This window comes from Thermobia domestica, chromosome 17, assembly GCF_964235325.1.
Source record: "Thermobia domestica chromosome 17, izTheDome1.hap1.1, whole genome shotgun sequence".
Classification (NCBI taxonomy): Eukaryota; Metazoa; Arthropoda; class Insecta; order Zygentoma; family Lepismatidae; genus Thermobia; species Thermobia domestica.
The window spans coordinates 9130953-9148531 of NC_137470.1; the positions used below are offsets into that span (position 1 = coordinate 9130953).

At 37.2% G+C, this 17579-nt stretch overlaps 1 protein-coding gene across 5 annotated transcripts in view; it reads right to left on the reverse strand.

The window, feature by feature from the left end:
* The window catches only part of LOC145674562 (dynein axonemal intermediate chain 3-like), a 141175-nt gene extending 123866 nt beyond the window's left edge, over nucleotides 1–17309 (reverse strand). For 3 of the 5 annotated variants that reach the window (XM_081744748.1, XM_081744743.1, XM_081744745.1), the window contains exon 1: nucleotides 17181–17279. The gene's annotated coding sequence lies outside the window, so the exon portion shown is untranslated. Of the gene's footprint in view, nucleotides 1–17180 lie in introns of all 5 variants that reach the window. The other 2 variants (XM_081744746.1, XM_081744747.1) reach the window with 2 other exon arrangements.
* Between the last annotated feature and the right edge of the window lie 270 nt (nucleotides 17310–17579).

Below are 17579 nucleotides of genomic sequence, written 5' to 3' on the forward strand. Positions count from 1 at the left end.
TGGGACATTACAAACGAAATTGCCCTAGTGTGAAGTCTGTGAAGCAAACCAAGACTGAACTTGCTTCAAGTCAAGACAAGGAGGGTTCGGCATTTGTGTGTTCTGCTTTTATATGCGGTATACGGAACATTGGTCGAGATCGGTGGATTAACGACAGCGGAGCGACAGTACACATGACGGCTAACCGGGAATATTTTTCAACCTATGCAGGCTTTGCTGTCCCGAAGAATGTGGAGGTGGCAAACGGTATGGTAATGAAGGCTGTAGGCCATGGGACTGTAAACGTTGAAATGTTAATCAATGGAAAGTGGGTAACTAATTACCTAGAGGACATGTGGCATGTACCGGAGGTTGGACTTAAAATATTTTCGCAGTCGGTATCACAGTACAAGGGCTGTGAGTGGTTTACAAGTGCAAAAGAAATACAGTTTAAGAAAAACGGACAAGTAGTTCTTACTGGACAGGCAATCGACGGTTTGATGGTTTAGAATATGCGTGTAAAGCCATCAGAAACACCGGGAAAAGTGTTCATAGGGCGTGAATCAGAATCATTACAATTGTATCACGAACGCTTGAGTCATCAAAACAAGCGTCACGTTTTAAATGTTCTAAAATTGCATGACATTTATGTTAAAGATGGTGAAGATGTATTCTGTGAAGGATGTGTTTATGGGAAACAACACAGAAACAGTTTTAGTTCTCGTAAAGACAGAGCTAAGGTACCAGGTCAAGTAGTAAGTGCAGATGTGTGGGGACCTATGTCAGAAAAGTCGCTAGGGGGTGCCAAATATTTCGTGTGTTTCAAGGATGACTACACAAAGGTTCGGCGAGTATTCTTCCTACAACGCAAAGATAAAGTGGCTGATAAACTGAAACAGTTTCTAGCAGAAGTTGATCAGGTAAGACATAAAATGAAACAGTTCGTATCGGACGGTGGTAGAGAATTTGATAACAAAGAAGTACGAAGAATTTTCGAGCAACGTAGAATTGAGGTACGGATGTCAATGCCGTACACACCAGAACAAAACGGTGCAGCGGAGAGCGAAAATCGCACGTTAGTAGAATGTGCTAGGTCGATGTTACACTCGAAAGATCTACCAATCAAACTCTGGGCTGAGACGGTAAATACCTCAGCATACGTACTTAACAGAACGGGTCCAACAACAGTTGCAACGAAAAGTCCGTATGAACTTTGGTATGGTAAAGACAGGTCTAATATAAATCATTTAAAAGTGTTTGGAGAAGATTGTTATGTGCACGTTCCAAAACAAACACGTCAAAAATGGGATCGAAAAAGTGTGAAGGGAGTGCTAGTTCGCTACTGTGGAGATAGAGATGGTTATCGTATTTTTGTACCGTCGTCAAATAAAATATTATTAAGTCGTGATGTTAAATTTGTTCCCGAAAAGAGTTTTGAACTGAGAAAAGCGGGTACTAGTAGTGAATCTCCTATATTAAACATCAAACACGAGGTTTCTGCTCAAGAGGAAGTCAATAACTAATGAATCACAGGAAAATGGAAGTCAGAAAAGTAACATGGAACTTCGTGACCGAGAGACGATCAGACCATCCTACTTTAACGAGTATGTAATGCTGGCTGCTGTAAATGACAATCTTCCAAATTCATATGAGGAAGCCATGAATTCTCGTGATAGCAAATTCTGGAAAACAGCTATGGATGAAGAAATGACTTCACTGTACGAAAATGATGTTTGGGATTTAATCGAGTTACCAGAAAACAAAAAGGTAGTGGACTGTCGTTGGGTACTGCGTGTGAAAACCAAAGCTGACGGTAGCATTGTCCGTTACAGAGCCAGACTTGTGGCAAAGGGTTACATCCAAAAGCAGGGTGTTGACTACGACGAGACTTTCAGCCCTGTTGCAAGGTACGATACAGTGCGGACAGTGCTAAGTGTTGCTGCAAATGAGGGTCTTAAGCTTGAACAGTTTGACGTAAAAACGCCTTTCTATACGGCAGATTGGAAGATGAAGTGTACATGAGACAGATCGTTACGATGACGATACCGGTAGGGTTTGTAAGTTAAAGTGTAGCCTGTATGGACTGAAATGCACGGTTTGTACGGTTCTTAAAACAGTGTGGCTTAAAAGCATCGGATGCTGATCCGTGTCTCTTTACACGTGAAAAAGACGGACAGAAGTTGTTGGTAATCATATATGTAGATGATTGATTGATTGCAGGGACTGATGGTGAACACATTGAGGAATTTCTAATGAACCTTAAACGTGAATTCAAAATTACAGTTGGTTCCTTGGATAACTTCTTAGGAATGCAGATTAAAAGGGAAAATGACGGGTCAATCTTTCTGCACCAAGAAGATTCTTGAGCGTTTTCGGATGGATGAAGCCAATAAAGTTATGGTTAAACAGGAAGCTGTAGATGATGAGGAGGACATCTCCGGTATAGTACCCTTTCGGGAAACCGTAGGAAGCCTGATGTACTTAGCAATAGCTACAAGACCGGATATTGCTTATGCTGTGGGTAAAGTTTCGCAGAAGTTAGAAAAACCTACAAAAAGTGATTGGGAAGCTGTGAAACGAATAATGAAATATTTACGAGGTACAACGGACTATGGCCTGTTTTACCGGTACGAATATAAATCTGGAGTTCTCGAAGCATACACCGATGCTTATTTTGCTGGGGACAGCAGGACAAAACGTTCGGCGTCTGGGATGGTGTGTAAGTACAGCGGTGCAGCGATTACGTGGCTGAGTCAAAAGCAAAAGTGTCTAGTGTTCTCAACCACAGAAGCAGAATTTGTGGCTGCCAATGAAGGCGCAAAGGAAGTGATTTGGTTGATCCGTATGTTGAGTGAGATTTCTGTGATCAGCAAAATTCCAACACTCTTGATTGATAATGCGAGTGCAGTGAAATTAATAAAAAAAAAAAATCCAGAATTTCACAAGCGATCCAAACATATTGATGTTAGATATTACTTTGTGCGTGAAAAATATCTAGCTGGTATTTTAAGCGTGGAACACATAGATGGTCAACATCAAGTAGCTGACGTTATGACCAAACCATTGGCGCGTGTGCGTTTTGAAACTCATCGAGATGCAATGAACGTGTGCGAAAGGCAGTGAAAAAAAAAGAAAGAAAGAAAAAAAAAAAACAATATTTGAGAGGAAGTGTTATGGAAAGCAAATATTGTTCTGTGATGGCTTTGTGGTGACCGATCTTGAAAGTTTACAGACTTGAAATATATATACTGTGAATTCGCTGTTTTGGTTGTCACTTGTTTTCTGTAATGAAGTAGCGCCTTGACAAAATTGACTGCAAGCATATTATACGTTTCTTTTTGTATCCTATATAAATATTTTGTAGCTTGTTGGTTACTATTAAATACTTTTAAAAATGTCCTTCACACTTAAATCCATGGCCCAACAGATACAAATTACAATTAGACACGAAAAATGCCAAAAGATAGCGCAGAACTTTGGGGAAAATGTCTACGACGATCGCATTTGATTCTACCATGGAAACTATGACAGATCAAACATAGTTCTTGAGCAACTCAGAGAACAAAACTAGACTAGTTCAAACGATGAAAACAGTCTTCCAAGAAGCAAAGATAGCCGTATATGAAGCAGAAGGAGATGCCGATACATTAATCTGTTCAACAGCAATGGAAGAAGGTACAAATGGGAAACCTGTAGCTGTTGTTGGATCTGATTCTAACCTTTTGCTAGAAGACTTCCTGAGCAGTCGCTGTTTTTGTTAAGGCCGCAGACAAGAATAACTGAGGGACAATGCTACGATATCGCTAAAACTCAAGAAACTCTCGGGCCACCAAAAGACTGTTTCCTCTTTTTCCATGCTGCAACAGGTTGTGACACGACTTCGGCTATATTCAGAAGAGGAAAGTTCGCACCGTTCAAGATGCTCAAAAAAGATAAAGAATTGTGCATGTTAGTCAGCACCTTCAACGAACCAAATCTCAATCGTGACAAAGTGGTCGAGATTGGAGAGGCATTTCTTATTCGCCTATATGGAGGAAACGTGTTCTCCCTGGACAGTCTAAGACAAATCAGGTATAGCAAGAAAGTCGTTAAAAAGCTGTCCTCACATTTCAACTTGGCCACTTTGCCCCCTACTAGCGCGGCAGCTACGCAGCATTAACTTCGAGTGTACCTCCAAGTCCAGGAGTGGATTGGCCGTAGCATGAACCCGACCGAATGGGGTTGGTGTGTCAAAGAGGGTATGCTAATTCCAGTTCCCACAGAGACGCCATCAGCTCCAGCCGAAATAGTAAACTTACTTCCCTGTAAGTGCAAACTGACTGCAAGAAAGGATTGTGAACGAGCAACATGTGAGTGTGAGAAAGCTGATCTCAAGAGTTCAAAGTTTTGTGCATACTGCCAAGGAAGTTCCTGTATAAATGGCCAATAGAAAGACGAATCTGATTTAGATAATGGCGAACAACAGCTCTAGAAACCCAATATGTCAGTTACAATGGCTTATTTGCTGATGAAATCCGTAAGGTAATTAATGAACTGTTATAATTTCATCTTTTCAAATCTGTTTCAAAATTAAAAATCTCAGTTCATTTTTGTTCGATATGAATGAGCTTTTCTTTAAATTATAGATAATGATCAGTTCATTAAAATATTAAAATCTATTTCTGTTTCGATAAGATTTTTACATAAACTACCAGATTAAGGGCTAAAATTCCTACATTTTTGAAGTATAAATCGATGCAAATTCCTTATAAGTGCTTGGATTCAAACCTTTTCCACTTAGAATTGAACTTAAATCTTTTTATATTTCAAATAATTTTACACAAATGATCTACGACTTTTTGTTTCTGAACTACGCCCAAAATTTCGAACTAAAATCATGTCGCCTGGCCGCTATCTTTGTCCGCCATTTTGAGGATGACGCACATGCGATTTTCCGCGAGTTTTAGTATGTTATTTTATATAACTTGAAAAAAAATCCTGAAATTTCCAGCTTTTTATAAATTATCTGAGCTCACAGCCCTTTATTTACTGGGCTATATTGGTTAACTGTCTTCCCGTGAAGTTAAGAAAGCTATAGGAATTGCGTTTTAATTGCGATTGAAAACAATTAATATTGCAATTGTGTATTTCTTAAATGTCGTAGCATATGCTTGTAGTTTTTACTGCCTTTCATTTTCTAAGAGTAATAACATACACTTAATGACATGTTCGGAATTAAAAATATAAGTTGTTCGTTAATCCCCAGTTTCAATATAACTTATACAAAACAAGCCTCATTATTCATTACTATGATTAATATTATCCTTTCTATTTATTTGTTTCGCAAATTTGTTATTAAATAATCTGATCACACAATTTTCCAGACAGAATTTTAAGATGTTCATGAGCAAGGAATCAAATCTCTTCTTATGCTTTTGTTGTTTAAGAGTACAAGGGGCTAGTACCTACCTGTGTTGCTCTTGTCAATTTACTTAATATGATATACGGTATTTAACTGAAAAAGATAGTATCCTGTACGTTATACAACCTTTCGTCAAACAAAGTGTTAGATACACCATTGATATACTAACCAGGAAAACTAACATTGATAGACAAATATTCAGATCATGTCTTGCCACCCCACTTTAAAAGTCTAAACGCCGCCACTGGCTGCATGAAATGATTCAAACGTTGATTTAATACGTGTAAGAAGGTTTTGCTCGCACGAGAAATAAGTGGAATAGTCCAATAGTTGGAGCAGTTTCTGGTTGACCCTTTCTTATGCAGTGGAACAAAAACTGACTTTGTCTAATCTTCTAGCCATTCGCCAATACTCCATATTCAATTACATAAAAAAAGAAATGGAATTTATCGACGCACTGTTCAACCATTCCTTTACGCAGTGCGCTTGTTGTGTGGTCAACACAAATTTAACATTATATATTATTGTCAATAGTTAATTATTCGTAATCAATTCTGTTCTCTGTGTATCTCTTTAACTAACTACTCTCCAGAGGTTCAAGGCTGCATTCATAAAAGCTCTCAACTGACTTCTGTGCTTAGCCAATTGGTTCTAGTTGGATCAAAAGATGCAATATATTTCAGGCAATTTTTTTCTTGTAGGCCTTATATCTGGAGAACTAGATATAGCGTAGCTAAACCCAAACTATCACTTAACTCAGTATGATGGAATTATTCCCTAAAAAATGGGAAAACTCGATTTAGGGATCATTCAAAAATGTTGTGGCCCCTGATCAAAAAACTAATTATTGACCAAGATAACAATATTTTGATCCATTTTTGGATCAAAGAAATGAAATGAAATCTTTAATTTTAACGTCCCATGGTTATGCCGCTTAGGCTAAAGGAGACAGTGATAATGAGAAATGAGTGAAATGAAGAAAGTGGGAGGAAACGGGAGAACCCCGAGAAAACCCACGAGCACGGTGTTTGTCCACCACAAACTCCACGCGGCGTGAGCTGGGTTCGAACCAGGGACCCCAAGCACCGGAGGTGAACGCTCTACCAATGAGCCACCGCGCCCCCAATCATTTTTGGATCATTTCTAAAATTCTTGTTTGCATTCATATTTCTGTAATACCCATCTTAGTATTGTTCTCCCACCTGCACTTAGGTTTTCCTAGTGGTCTTATTCTGATTCTATCCCTTAAAACAATCACTAATCGTTTTTAAGCCATGAAAGGAAAAAATGTATAAATAAGGAAACTACAATTTGAATAATACACAACTGGACCAGAATTTGAAGCCAGGTCTCCAGCTACATTACATAAATGAAATGTAAAAATATTTGACTAACTCTTCCTAGCTCGCAATACCGATTTTGACTACTTTTGACACATGACCTAACTGAGGATTTTATCACATAAGTTCTCGCGAAGAGCATAGTCTAAGGGGTAGAGAAGGTTCAAAAACGTATGCTAAAAATACTACTACTATTTTACGAACCCGTCAAGTTTGAAGGGTGGAACACAGGTTATAAACGCCTTATTGGAAATGAGGGAATAAATGTCCCCATACCCCAGTGTTTTTTTTTTTTTAAATTACCGTTTTAAGGGAGAGCACATTATCTATATGAAGTAAATTAATGTACCGATGTGTTTGGCGACCAGTGCACAGTGGGCCAGAAGCAGAATCTGACTGGGAAAAATTAGTACTCCGCCTTTACATGCAATACATGATCACTATACCAGTAAAATTATTACTCGGTGCTATAAGTGACAACAATATATTCAAAACAACAGAGAAACGATGTGTACGAGAAAAATAATAAGCTAAAAGCTATGAGATAAAAGAAACGAAAAAATAAATTAGCCAAATAGAGAACAATAATGTGCTTCACCTGCAAAGATTGAAGAGAGAAAGCATCTAATATTTCAGAGGCCTAGAACTCATCACTGTAGTCTTCGTTGTCGCCGTCTGCATAGTTATTATGATGATGATCATAATCATCATCACAATTATCACTATCGCGATCTTGGCCATGGACTACTTCACCTTCCTGAGATGCTGCACACTTAATAGCAGGTTCTGTAAGTAATTTCTTGACATAAGGGGGGAATGAGTTTTGTTTTTGTTTCGGAAAGGAGATTAACTTGAAATGATAGGATCGGACCTGAGGAGGAGCATGTGCAATACATCGCGAATGTTCTCTTTGCGATAAGTTTTCCTTGTACTCACTGCCTTATCTGCTCTCATGTGCTTATGTGTTTCTTCTTGAGCTTCCTCGGGGACCATTCCGATAGGCAAGATGGCTGCCTCAATAATTCTTCCTCCATGAATTAGAATATTATGAACAGAAACCGGTACGAAGAACGATAGATATAGACTAAGATAAAGTTTGGTAGTTTCTAATGTGAATGCATCAAATCTTTCTACATTAATTGGAAAACCATATGATATAGTTCGCAATATAATACCAAATCGCCAAATCAGTTCTTCATTAAATCTTGCAATCTCATTGGAGTACGATGGATCTTGGAAGAAACGCCGTGCTGTCTCCATCATTAGAATTTTCTACTCCTACAGGTTTAGGCTGATGTACAATTAATCCCATTTTCGTTCAGAACTCTTGAATAATTTGCTCCTTCCGTGTAGAGAATTTGACCTGTCATTTGTGAATGTCCAATCGATAAGTTATGTGAGTTAGGCATTCAAAAAATTGGTTCCAAGCATGTAAGGGGGAGATTCCTAATTCATATCTGCTACTATCTATTGCTTTTGTTCGTAATTCAATATGAGAATGGGCAGTAGATCCCAACTGTATTTCGAAATACATATATCACAGTACACCATGACGAAAGATCTCGAAACAGACATGGACGTACATTTCTAAAAGTCAATTTGAATTTCCAATAGCAGTTCTTTACTACGTAATTACTTCCACTTTCTAGAAATTCTTCTACAGGAAAGCAACATAAACCAATCAAACAAAACTTAAGTCAAACAGCAAGTAGAAATGCATCCCTTTACTCATAGCTTACTTCGCGAACGTTCCTTGCCTTTTCACAGGTATAATTAAACCACAAACTTTATGTTCATACCACCCCAATTCAGCGCGCTACAAAGCAGATAATGAACTATCAACTTTGACTTGCTGCGGCCACCACTACAGGCTGTTATCTGTGTTTATTGATATGCAGCAAGAAACTTTGATTATAATGCCTAGCATCGTAAGAACAAAGTATGGGAAGTTCGTAGCATTGGTTTGAATTTCTCTATAATACTCTCTAATTTCTCTATAATACAACATAAGGATATATATACAATTTCAGAAAGTTGTTGGCAAGGAATCAAAGTCTCTCCATGTCCCCTCTCCCCAATAACTAAAGACGATCTCTCCAGTGGTTTTCAATTATTATGTAACTAGAAATGCAATCTTTTAGGCAACATACCCTCACTGGATTTCAACACTTAGATAGCCGGTATGCCGAGTCAAAATAGTAATAAAACATACCCCTTCTGCTTTTTTTTTTCCACTTCGAACACTGATCAGACGGATTGTTTTTGTGAGACCTAGACCAAGCCCAAGAGTGTTAATTGTTATGAAAACTGATAAGGAACAAAGGGGCTAGTTGTGTAGGAACGCAACTTCTCTTCTAGCATAAACAGAATTCATCAGTATCTGGGTTGCTTTCTTTCGTGGTAGTTCCTTTGTTCTCCGCAAACTAGAATTGACAATATCTTTAAGCAAACCGAGTACAAGTGCGTTTTTTTTTTAAAGTGCTTCGAAGTCAAGTTCGCAGAATTATTTTTTGTGTTTACATTTTTTTTAAGAAATACTCGTCACAAGAAGAAAGAGAAAAACTTATTTCAAAAAGTGTCAAAGCCTAACAGCACAAGCTTGCGGGATAAATCGAGCCACAGTATCACGAATCTGCCTCCCAGTAATATTCCAGTTTTTCTGTCTTCTAGAAAACACAAAGGACCTCCCAAAAGCTCACAAACCTTAATGACTTTGACAAGGACGTAGTACGCAGGACTGTTTTTGACTTCTATGACCAAGGTGAATTTCCAACTTTGCAAAAAATCTCAAATGCTTTGAAAAGTAAAATTTCCTTCACAGGTTTCAAGTCATCCACTTACAGAATACTCCGGGCTTTAGGTTTCAGGTATAAGAAGAGAACCGATGGACGTAAGTTTTTAATGGAGAGGAGTGATATTGTGGCGACAAGACTAAAATTTCTTCGGAAAATGCATGAAATTCGGACTTCTGGCGACACAAGACCAATATTTTACTTGGACGAAACTTGGGTAAATCAAAATCATTCACGTAAGTCAGTTTGGCAAGATTCCACAAAAAACGGTGGATTAAAGGTGCCTCCGGGAAAAGGAAGCAGACTTATTGTTTGTCATGTGGGATCTGAAAAAACTAGATTTATACCTGAAAGTAAGTGAGTATTTTGGTCTAAATCAACTTCCGACTATCACGAAGAAATGAAAAGTGCTACATTTAAGGATTGGTTTTTGAACAGATTTCTAAATTATTTAGAGGAGGGTAGCAATATAATAATGGATAATGCTCCATATCATTCAGTCGTCACAAATAAAATTCCAAATTCATCAACTAGAAAAGATGCCATTGTTGAATGATTACACCAAAAAGGTGTTCAATTTTCGGCAACAGAAACTAAGGTTGCCGTGTAACGTGGGTTCCTGTCACCACGGCATGGCGCGTCCTCAGGTTGCGGATCGAGGAGAAGGCCTCTAGATATAGAGGTTAGCTGCGAATATACTGAATAAGCAGTCGCGGACAGCCGACTAGGAGTGGTCCTCCAGCTTGGGTAGGGCTAACAACCTCATCCTGTAAATAAATAAATTTAAATAAAAAGCACTTGTTCAGAAATATTCACAAAAGCCTCGGACAAGGACTGATAACTTGGCACGACCTCAGCAAAAGAAAATGGACATGAGATTTGGAACATGGAATATTAGGAGTCTTTATAGGGCAGGCGCGTTAAAATCCGTAACGAGTGAGTTAGAGAAATACAGGATGGACGTAGTAGGAGTTCAGGAAGTTAGGTGGGATGGAAATGGATCTGTGAATTCCGGAAATTTTACGTTCTTTTACGGGGAAGGAAATAAAAATCACCAGTTAGGAACAAGGTTTTTCGTTCATAAACGCATATTACCAGCTATTAAACGGGTTGAATTTGTTACTGACAGACTTTCTTTTATTACTCTTAAGGGACGGTGGTGTGATATTATTGTTTTAAATGTACATGCTCCAACTGAAGATAAGGGTGACGATATAAAAGATAGTTTTTACGAAGAAGTGGAACGGATATTTGACCAACTCCTGCGATACCATATGAAGATTCTATTAGGGGATTTCAATGCGAAGGTAGGACGAGAGGATATTTTCAAACCGATTATAGGGAACGAAAGTTTGCATAAGGAAAGTAATGACAACGGTGTTAGACTCGTGAACTTTGCAACATCCAAAAACCTAATCGTGAAGAGTACAAAATTCCCACATCGCGACATTCATAAATACACTTGGACATCACCAGACGGGAAAACACATAATCAAATTGATCACGTTTTAGTAGATAGAAGAAGGCAATCTAGCATAATTGATGTCCGGTCGTTTAGAGGGGCTGATTGCGACACCGACCACTACCTGGTAGCAGCGATAATACGAGATAGGTTATCGTTGAATAAAGGTAATATTCATTGTCCGAAAACGGAGAGATTCAATTTAAAGAAATTAGAAGAGAGCCAGGTAAGAGAGAAATACCAGATTGAAGTTTCGAATAGATTCTCGGCTTTAGAAGATTCGGAGTGCACTAGTGTTGAAGATACCTGGATTGAAATTAGAGATAGCATTAAAATTTCAGCAAAAGAAAAATTGGGACACGCGGAAATACGTAGGAACAAACCATGGTTCGACCAGGAATGCATAAAAATAGCAGGGAAGAGAAAACAGGCAAAATTACGCTGGCTACAAAATCCGAATGAAGTAACTACACAAAATTTCGCAGATATCAGGCGGGAAACTTCCAAAACTTTTAGAACAAAGAAACGCGATTTTCTGAAAGCTAAAATTAAGGAACTTGAAGATAATAGTAAAAATAAAAACGTCCGGGACATGTATAAGGGAATCAACGAATTTAAGAAAGGCTATCAACCTCGTGCTTATATATTAAAGAAATCTGACGGTACAGTTCTCACTGACACGGATAGCATCTTAAATAGATGGAAAGATTTCTTTGACGATTTGCTGAACACGCAACCAAAAACTAGTATGCGTGGAGAAAAGGAGATACACACCGCAGAACCGTATATTCCAGAACCCAACCGAATAGAAGTAGAAACCGCTATAAAGAAATTAAAGAAACACAAATCTCCGGGTGTAGATGAAATTCCGGCTGAGTTAATTTTAGCTGGAGGCGAAAAATTGTGGAACAAGATACACAAACTCATTCTCCTTATCTGGAACAAGGAAGAATTGCCACAAGAGTGGAAAGAATCAATCATTGTTCCAATTCACAAGAAAGGCGACAAAACTGACTGTAATAATTATCGAGGCATTTCTCTTCTGTCAACATCGTATAAAATGATTTCAAATATTCTATTAGCAAGACTGACTCCATACGCAGATGAAATTATTGGAGATTATCAGTGCGGATTTAGACGAAATCGATCAACTATCGACCAAATATTTACCATTCGCCAAATACTCGAAAAAACGTGGAAATACAATACCCCGGTGCATCAACTTTTTATTGATTTTAGAAAGGCCAACTACTCGGTTAGGAGAGAAACATTATACAACGTTCTTACAGAACTTGGAATACCGAGACAGCTAATTAGATTAATTAAGATATGTTTAAATGAATCCCAAAGTAAAGTCCGGGTAGGAATATTTTTGTCCACGAGCTTCCACGTCGAAAATGGTCTGAAACAAGGAGATGCGTTGTCGCCATTATTATTTAACTTTGTTTTGGAATACGCTATAAGGAAAATCAAAGATAGCAACCAGGGCCTAGAGTTGAAAAGTATTCACCAGGTTATGGCATATACTGATGATGTAAATTTAATAGGTGATGATAGGAGAACAATAGAAAGAAATGCAGAGATCTTATTAAACGCTTGCAGGGACATGGGTTTAGAAGTAAATGCAGATAAAACTAAATACATGGAAGTGCGTCGGGACCGTAATACAGCAAATTATAGATGCGTTAAAATATTAAATATTACTTTTGATAAAGTAGATAGTTTCAAATATCTAGGATCAATATTAACAGAGGAAAATAATATTCACGAAGAAATTAAATGTCGACTAAAAGCAGGGAATTCGTGTTACTATTTGGTTCAAAATCTCTTGTCGTCGCGAATTCTGTCGAGGAATTTGAAGCTTAAAATATACAAAACGATAATCATGCCTTTTGTTCTGAATGGCTGCGAAACATGGTCACTTACTCTGAGGGAAGAACATAGACTGAAAGTATTTGAGAACAAGATCCTGAGACGAATATTCGGACCCAAGAGGAACGGGAATGGGGAATGGCGGAAACTTCATAACGAGGAACTACATAATTTATACGGTTTACCCAACATTGTTAGCAGGGTTGGCAAAAACCATGGTTTTTATTGAAAAAACAAAAAACAAAAAAAAAACGTTTTTTTTTTGGTTTAAACCATTTTTTTTTTTACCTGGTTTATTTGGTTTAAATAATTTGCTCTATATATTCATATCATGTATGGACAGAAATAAGTTTGTTTCGCCTTGATGTTATTATGCAACAACCGGGTTATGCTGGAAGGGGTCACATAAGCTTAAAGCGGAATAAAAACTGCTTCTCGAGTTACATCCGAGAGAAATTGTCCTCCATTTCAACTCGGAACCAGGACTAATTAGCCACAAATGCGATAAGTCTGCCGACTCACTCACGAAGAAATCCTGATTTAAAAAAAAAAAAAAAAAAAAAAAAAAAAGTTGTACTCATCTTTACATGCTTCTTAACATAACTGTCAAGAGTCATTTCAGAAGGACAAAAAGATAAACAGTTGCACAAGTGAAACCATTATACAGAATTACATATGGACAATTTCAAAGTACTACGGAGTACAGAAGAATTAATTTAGTTCAAGTTAGTTAACAACGACTTTTATTGGTGCAAATTAAAGAAATACAACGACTTAATTTGCATATCAGTAAGAAAAGTGAAGAAAGATACGAATTATTTGAGTCCACTTTGGCTTAGACTCATTTATACATAAATAGATACCAAAGATACTTCCCATTTCACTACATGCCCCTCGTGGGGTCTGTATGACCCCCCCCCCACACACACAAAAGTACTGCATTTTGATGGATTTTATCAATAGTATTGAAAAGAAACAATATTTAGAATTTTTCTTTGATTGCAATTACATAATAATAACAACTACACACAAAAAAAAATCACAAAACAAACATTTATAAACTTATATTTAAAAAAGTTGCTTTTGTAGTATAATCTTTTTGAGTAATGAATGGGGAATTTAGGTCTGAATATAATACGAATAATATACGGGAGTGTAACGTGATAACCCATAAATGTGTGTTCATCAAGATTTTACAAACACTTACACTTATACAAACATTTTTCGTTTTTTGGTTTAAACCAGTTTTTTTTTTTTCTTTTTTTTTGAAAAAAAAATAGCTGGTTTAAACCACCTTGGTTTAAACCAGCCAACCCTGATTGTTAAGGTCGTCGAGTCTAGGAGACTTAGGTGGGCGGGTCATGTAGCTAGAATGGAAGAAAGTAGAAACGCTTTCAAAGTCTTGACTGGAAGACCAATCGGAAAACGACCATTAGGAAGACCTAGGCGCAGATGGGAGGACAATATTAAGATGGATCTCGCAGAGATTGGAATACAAAGTAGAAACTGGATGCAGTTAGCTAAGGATAGAAGTCAGTGGAGAGCTTTTGCGAACGCGGCATTGAGCCTCCGGGTTCCATAGGCCATAGAGTTAGTTAGTTTAGAAACTAAGGTTGAGCTATTGCAGCGCGTAATGCCGTTCAAAAACCAATCTAAAATGTACGAACTAGACCAACTGGCAAACGAAAATGGACAGGAGATAGTAAGGTTACCACCCTATCATTGTCAATACAAGCCAATCGAGCTTATATGGGCTCAAGTAAAGAGACGAGTTGCAATAAGAAATAAGACATTCAAGTTGACAGACGTTGAAAGACAGATAAACGAAGAAATTGATAGCATAACGCAAAACGGCTGGCAATCTTGTGTACAACACACGGACAAATTACAAGAAGATGACTTCATGAAAGAAATAGAACGTGACGAAGTTTTGGAACCCATAATATTAACTGACGAAATATTAACTGACATAGACGATAGTGAAAGTAGTGGGGAAGACGAGCCTTTGGCAGCTCCACTGGAGTAGTTAACAGGTAATTAATTTAGATGCTATATATACTTTAAGGATGCACAGTCATTTTGCTGGAATAATATTGTTACATTGTGAATAATGTTGCAAATTTATGTGTCATAATCTCAGCTGGAGGAAGAACGAGAAGGGACAGGGAAGTCCACAATCCGGCAACACCGCGCGAAATATCGGTACTGCCCGTGATGCTTTACATTTGAAACATAGTACACTTTCATTGAAATGCGTATCCTAGGGGGAGGGGGGAGTTGAAGAGGAAAGATGATTCAAATATTTTCCACGAATCTGATCTCCCCGTACAAAGAACGGGCATTTCAGCTACTTCAAAATAAAATTTAAACACATTTACATAGTACTGTTGGATGTTATTGCTACAACTAATAATTTCAATAACTTTCTACACTCTGTTTTCTACTGAGGTATAAAAATAACATAGAACACTGAAAAGTTATTCTACTTACAAATTTCTGTAATTCCTGAATATTATTTGTACTTCCAAATTTTCGATACTCGCCTGGAGTCTTGGTAACGGAGGATAGAAACAGGATGAACAAGAAAATGAGAAAAAAACTAATATAGAGCAAAAGACTGCGACCTTGGCCAATAATTAGTTTTTGGATCAGGAGCCACAAAATTTTTTAAGAGCCCCTAAATCGAGTTTTTCTTTCGGAATAAGGACATCATACTGAGTTAAGAGATAGTTTGGGTTTGGCTAATATAAGGCCTACAAGACAGTTTATGATTGAAATATATTGGATCTTTTGATCCAAAAATAAAAGCATCAAGAAGTAAATGGGAACGGGCTTACCAAGGGAAGAGTTGTGCTGGGAAGCACTTTTTTCAAGCATACCGATTAAATATCCACCGTGACCAAGACTCCAGGACAGACTCGAAAACTCAGAAGTTTAAAGAATATTCAGGAATTACAGAAATCGTAAGCGGAATGATAGAATTCCTGAGCGTAGTTTTACGTTGTCTGAAACAGCAACGTTAGTTTAATTTTATTTGTTTAAATATCAGTTATCTGGACTTGAACAAGCAAATTCCTATTTTCGTCCTCAGATATGATCAAGTTAAGATGATTAGTTTAATTTTTTTTTTTTATTTTGGTAGTTGCATCTTACGGACATGATATTTCGATTCTTTTATAACCTATATGTTGGTGAAGAAAACAAGTTAATTAGTTAAGTTATGTGGAGTGGCACAGATTATTGAAATTGACCAGAAAGTGTCACAAATGTAGGGAGTCATTAAAAATAAAGAAATGGAAGAACAGTTACATTTTTAGGTGTAAAAATCGCGTTCATGGTGTGAAATGTCACTGGCAAAAGTCGTTGGTGAAAGGTACTTTTTGAGGAGACAAAGTTGTCGATAGAGAAGGTATCTAACCTAGTGTTTTTAGCGACATCTTAGTTTACGCGCATACCAATCATTCCTGACGCACTCCTCGCTTACGCTCAGGTGTTTCTTCTGCGCTACTGCCTTAAATCTGTTAGATAGCATTCGTGCTTTTAGTGGCATCGGGATATGTTTAGTACAAGGGGTCCAGAAGCACGTAAAAAACACAAAATTTACAGAAGAAATGAGTGATGCAAGTACTTAGGTGTAACACAACGTTATCAAATCTAACCTAATCTACCATAAACTTAATTAAGCTAACCTGAACTAACTTAAACTAACGTAATATTAATAGAAATAAGCGAAATTCTATCTTTTTTTGGAAAATTATGCGGGACTCCTACACTAATATAACACAAACTAAACTAACCTAACGTCACTTAAACTAACCAACCCTACCCTAAACTAACCGAATGTGAACAGAAATTATCAAAATTGTAACATTTTTTAGAGAAAAGAGCTGGATCCCTTCTGCTAAACATAGGCCGTGGCATCTAGCACAGGTTGGTTTGTGTTCTTTTACATTGTAGTTTTTATGGCATATTTTCGGACGCAGTATTTACACACAAAACGGTAACGTCCTCTTAAAGTGAATGTGCACCGATGAATTCTTAAAACAACACTTTCTAATACAATAGCAATGAATTTCCTCATAAATGACAAAAATTCACCTTTTTCAGCCTAAAATCCGCGGTACAAAGGCCAGTCTTTTTAAAAAGGATTTAAGAAATAAGCAAAGAAAGGGTTTTAAATTTTTACCATTAGCTGTAATCGACCTTGATGATTTTGATGAGAGATAATAACTTCACTAATTAATAGTACAGAATACCTTTCAAAAATCACTCCTATCTGAAAAAGAAATAAAATATTTGTTTATACCAAAGAATTTCAGTTTAAAATGTATTACCTGATAGAAACAAATCACACAGAACCGCTTTTCTTGGTTGCTATGGAAATTAAACAAAGTGCACTGCAGTGTTGCCAGGTCCCCAGCTCGAAAAGGCGCTACTGTACCGTCAAAATTCCGCCACGTTCCGCTACCCTTACTGAAATTCCGCTATTTTCCGCTACATTATAAACTTAAACTTAAATGATAAAGAAAGAACTCTGTTAACAAAACTGCAAAAATTCACACATTAATAATAGGCCTAAATTCTAAATGGAAAGCTCTAATTTAGTGCTTCACTAAATTTTATGAACTAAAAAAAAAAAAAAAAGAATTTCAGTCTTATTTGAATAAATCTCTCACAGTGAATACTTATCATTCTTTTATTATCATGTTCTTTATTAACATATTAACATTGTG